Here is a 5,838-nt window from a genome sequence, read left to right as displayed (position 1 = left end):
TAATATAGCCATTATTATTATTTTAAATAATACAATGTATTTTTACTTTTTATTTTTCTTGAGACAAAGTCTCGCTCTGTTGCCCAGGCTGGAGTGTAGTGGTGCTATGTCAGCTCATTGCAACCTCCGCCTCTCAGATTCAAGCAATTCTCCTGCCTCGGCCTCCAAAGTAGTTGGGATTACAGGCCTGTGTCACCATGCCTGGCTAATTTTTGTATTTTTTTTTTTTTTTTAGTAGAGATAGGATTTCACTATGTTGGCCAGGCTGGTCTTGCACTCCTGACCTCAAGTAATCACCTGACTCGGCTTCCCAAAGTGCTAGGATTACAGGCCTGAGCCGCTGCACCTGGTCTATTTTTTTTTTTTTTAATAGAGGTGAGGTTTTGCCATGTTGCCCAGGTCTTGAACTCCTGGGCTCAAGCGATCTGCCTGCCTTGGCCTCCCAAAATGCTGGGATTACAGGTGTGAGTCATTGCACCCAGCTGGGGTAGCTATTATTATTGTTATTATTATTATTATTATTTTAAGTCCCCAGAAATAACAAATGTTGGTGAGAATGTGAAGAAATTGGAACTCTTGTGTATTGCTGGTGGCTATGTGAAATGGTGCAGCCACTGTGGAAAATGGTATCACAGTTCTTCAAAAAATTATGTGTAGAATTATCACGTGACTCAGTAATTCCACTTTTTGGTATCTACTTGAAATAATTGAAACGACCCGAAGAGATATTTGTACATGCACATTCATGACAGTATAATTCACAAAAGCCAACTGATGGAAGTTATCCAGGTGTCCATTGTCAGAGGAATGGATAAACAAAAGGTTGAATATACATACAACGGAAATTCAACCTTAAAAAGAAAGGACATTTTGATACATGCTACAACATGAATGACCCTTGAGGACATTGTGCTACATGAAATAAGCCAGTTACAAAAGGGCAATATTGTATGATTCTACTTATGGAGGTTCCTAGAATAGGGAAATTTAAAATGACAGAAAGTAGAATGGTTGTTGCCTGAGGCTGGGGGTAGGGGAAAATGGGGAGTTAGGTTTAATATGTACAGAGTTTCAGTTTGGGAAGATGAAAAAGTTCTGAAGATAGATGGAGGTGATAGTTGCACAACAATGTAAATGTATTTAATGCCATTAAACTGTATACTTAAAAGTGATTTATAAAGGTAAATTTTAGGTTATATATATTTTACCACAATAAAATGAATGTAATTAAAAGAAAAGCAAATATGGGAACATGATATCAATTAATGACACTAGAGAAGGGTACAATGGGTGTTCAAAATTTCTCCTGTAGGGTTGAAAATTTTCTTCTTTTTTTTTTTTTCTCTGTGTGTGTGTGTGTGTGTGTATGTGTGTGTGTGTATGCTAGTTATTGCAGACTGGGCAAATTCTCTAAACCAAAACCCATTCTCCCCACTCTCCTTACTAACAGAACATGCTCAGTTCAAAGATCGCCTTTCCCTTGAGATGGGGTGTGACTGTGTGGCCAGGCTCTGGCTGACTAGATTTGTTTTGTGGGACTTACAGGAAGGCTTCTTAAAAGGGAGAGAGGAGGCTTTTGCCCTGAATCCTTTCCTTTTCCTCCTGGCTAGAAAGAAAGCTGATAGGAAGCTAATGCCCTCTTTAGCCATCCTGGACTCTGAGGTGGATTCGAAGATAGGCTGTGCGTGTCAGTGGCTGGAGCAGAAAGACAGAAGGTCTCAGTCCTTGGACACTCTGCTGCGCCACTGCACAGCCCTCATCTGCCTACCTTAAAATGCATTTCTATGTGAGAGAAAATACCTTTGCGTGTTTGAGCCACAATTTTGGGATCCTCTGTAGCCAAATACAATTTCTTTTTTTTTTTCTTCTTTTTTTAAATTATTATTATACTTTAAGTTCTAGGGTACATGTGCATAACGTGCAGGTTTGTTACATATGTATACTTGTGCCATGTTGGTGAGCTGTACCCATCAACTCGTCAGCACCCATCAACTCGTCATTTACATCAGTTATAACTCCCAATGCAATCCCTCCCTACCCCCCATGATAGTCCCTGGTGTGTGATGTTCCCCTTCCCGAGTCCAAGTGATCTCATTGTTCAGTTCCCACCTATGAGTGAGAACATGTGGTGTTTGGTTTTCTGTTCTTGCGATAGTTTGCTGAGAATGATGGCTTCCAGCTGCATCCATGTCCCTACAAAGGACATGAACTCATCATTTTTTATGGCTGCATAGTATTCCATGGTGTATATGTGCCACATTTTCTTAATCCAGTCTGTCACTGATGGACATTTGGGTTGATTCCAAGTCTTTGCTATTGTGAATAGTGCCGCAATATACATACGTGTGCATATGTCTTTATAGCAGCATGATTTATAATCCTTTGGGTATATACCCAGTAGTGGGATGGCTGGGTCATATGGTACTTCTAGTTCTAGATCCTTGAGGAATCGCCATACTGTTTTCCATAATGGTTGAACTAGTTTACAATCCCACCAACAGTGTAAAAGTGTTCCTATTTCTCCACATCCTCTCCAGCACCTGTTGTTTCCTGACTTTTTAATGATTGCCATTTAACTGGTGTGAGATGGTATCTCATTGTGGTTTTGATTTGCATTTCTCTGATGGCCAGTGATGATGAGCATTTTTTCATATGTCTGTTGGCTGTATGAATGTCTTCTTTTGAGAAATGTCTGTTCATATCCTTTGCCCACTTTTTGATGGGGTTATTTGTTTTTTTCTTGTAAATTTGTTTGAGTTCTTTGTAGGTTCTGGATATTAGCCCTTTGTTAGATGAGTAGATTGCAAAAGTTTTCTCCCATTCTGTAGGTTGCCTGTTCACTCTGATGGTAGTTTCTTTTGCTGTGCAGAAGCTCTTTAGTTTAATTGGATCCCATTTGTCAATTTTGGCTTTTGTTACCATTGCTTTTGGTGTTTTAGACATGCAGCGTTGAAAATTTTCAAAATAAAAAGCAGGGGATAAGATGATCTGGGTGGGTTTGGCCAGAAACAATAAGAGCAGGATTCTCAGCTCTCCTTTTTTGGCCACTGTGCTTCTGCAGTGGGACTGAAAAAGAAGTACGGATGTGTGGCAGGTAAATAACTTGACATCCTATACTCTGCATATTATTCTGCTCTTTTCTCATGTAACTGTACAGTTATCATACTTCAAAGCATAAAATTATCCTTTTCTCTGAGGAGGAGACAATTTTTAGGCTCCAGCAGGGAATACAAACCAAAGGAAAAGAGAACAAAAGAGTAAGAGAAAAAAAGCAAGAGTGGGAGAGAAATTCTTGGCTTCTCTGGGAAGGAACTAAGGTTGTGAGTTGAAGACAATGGGGACTGAAGAAAATATGAGCGGGAAGGATGGCTTTCCTTGTGTGGCCTGCCCATATGCCCTCACAACCAACCAACCACAAAAAAAAAAAAAAAAAAAGGAAAAAGAAAGAAAGAAGAAAAATAGCCAGAAACAAAGGCTCCCTCCTCATGGAATTGAACACACTGAAGACAGAATTTGTAGATAAAGAAGAGAAAATAACTCCAAAGGAGAAACAATCGCGTTCCTCTTTCATCCCTTTTGGGCAAAGGCCCAAAAGTGAGAGCAGAATATAAAGGGGAGCAGAGTAAAGTTTGAAACTGGATACCCAGACATTTCTTGCACCTTCATTACCAGGAAGAAAGATGAGATGTTGATTCTGGCAGAGTGCCCTGTGACACAAGAGAGCCACAGGCTGCTTGAAATTTTGCAGAAGCACAAAGAGAGATATGGAGGCATTTTATAACTGAGTGACCCATCTAGGTAGCTGGGGCAGAGTGAGGCAAAGGCCAACCTTACATGCCAAGAGGCAGTTGAGGAAAGCCCAGTGGGGGAATCCTACACACATCTTGCCACGGCCAAGAAGCAGCTCTGCAATTCCATGGATTTCCCACACTAGGGACCTGACGGAGAACTGGTGTCCACTTGCCAGAGCCTCCACCTGGCACTGGCCATTCCCAGAGGACAGGCATCATTGGTGGGCAAAGCATCTATGGTGAACACTCATCTTTGTGCAACACTGGCCTTAAGCCAATTGTAAGCAAACCACCTCTGCATCGCCAACCTACCGTATGTTCACAGTGTACCGGTAAGTGGTAGTCCTGGGGGTCTGAGATAAGTAAATGTGACGGAAGCATCAGAAAAAGTTTGCGATATAGGGAGAGACGGTTGCTTGGAAATGGATCAGAGAATTCTCTACAACAGCCCTCAATAGAGTCCTGACTATGATGTCAAGGAGGATGTGGTATCTTCCCTTCAACATAGCAAATGATGGATTTCCCGTAAAAATGCTTCAACCTGTCCTTCCCTAATGCAATAGACACCCTGAGACTCTCTTTGTTGCTACTCTGTACTGTCAGCCCCTCTTGGTTTTTATCTTTTAAAGACAAGGAGAATCTTGGCATAGTCTGGATCATGGACACTGAAGAACATCGTAAAGGGTCCAACCCACAAGGGAGGGGCACATGGGTATTTTTCCATCAGCTCATGATACACCTCAAACTCCTTTACTGGGTAAACTGTCATAAGTCATGACTGGTTAGTAAAGGTTGTCACCCTAGGAGAACCCCTTTCTCTCAGATGGGCCATGTGCTAAGTTGAGGGCCTGTGAACATCACCCCATCAGACATGTTCACATCTGCTGAAGGCAAGTTTTCTTCTCCATGTGTCTCCAGCACCTCCACAGAATCTTCCTGGCACAGGGCAAGTACTCAGGACCTGTTGCTGAGTGATTGTTCTTCTCACTGCAGCGTCAGCTTTGGAGATTTAAGTTCAAATCCCAATCTGACACTTATTCATTATCTAGGTCATCAGGGCCATGATTTCCTCACATGTATAATAGGAAGACCAAATATATTTCACAAAGCTGCCATGAAAATTANATTTTACACCCTAGGTGTTTTAGTGGCCCTAATATGTAATGCTTATAGTTTTTACCATTCAAAATAAAGGGAAAATGTACCCTAATTAGCATTTTATGCAGATTGTCTGATATTCAGGAAGATTGCTGACATTAAGCAGAAAATACTTGTGGTATTTTGATATGGGATAGAGCACAATCTTTTTCTGTTGCTCCTGTTCAAGAGACGGGACTTTTCTTGAACTTTTGGGGGGAGTTTACTATGCAGGGGACTGGGAGTTTGTTAGGATAGTTTACCTAGCTTCAGGGCTCAAAGACTCTGTCTTCTTTTTTGACTCAGGACTTTTCAAAATTATGGCCTCATAGTGATTTTTGAAATCTGTTTCCTGTCTCTTCCTTTCTCACTATTACAGGACTCATGTACTTCCTTCACCCCTCTTCTTTTTTGGATTTTATTGCTCACAATTGTTCCCAATGTGGGACTCTGTCCTGGAAAGGAAATTTTCCTGATTAGTTTTCAGGGTTCTTAGGCCCAGGAGAATCTTACAATCACTAATCTTTCCCTTCCCACTTGTCATCCACCTTTGTTGAATTGTCCGTAGCTCTTTTTTATTTCTATCCTAGTTGCTCTGTTTGTTTTGTGAAGGGATCAGGATTTTAAAATAGTGTATTTTAAATGTATCATCCCATTTTTTTTGGCCTCTTTGGTTTCTGATGAGAAACTAGTTATTAATCTCAATGAGGATTCCTTGTGATGCAGGACAGGTGAGCTCCAAAGTGGAGCTTAGCTTACTAGGGTTCTTGGTTTTGCCCAGGAAAGAATTCAATGACAAGCCAGAGGCAGAAGAAAGCAGTTTTACTAAGGAGGCAGTGTTATAATTCTGGCAGTGTTACAGCTCCATGACTGCTTCTGCAGAGCAGGGCTACCCCATAGGCTGAGAGTA

The sequence above is a fragment of the Theropithecus gelada genome, chromosome 1, assembly GCF_003255815.1.
Source record: "Theropithecus gelada isolate Dixy chromosome 1, Tgel_1.0, whole genome shotgun sequence".
Taxonomy (NCBI): Eukaryota; Metazoa; Chordata; class Mammalia; order Primates; family Cercopithecidae; genus Theropithecus; species Theropithecus gelada.
Note: the sequence above shows the minus strand (reverse complement) of the source record.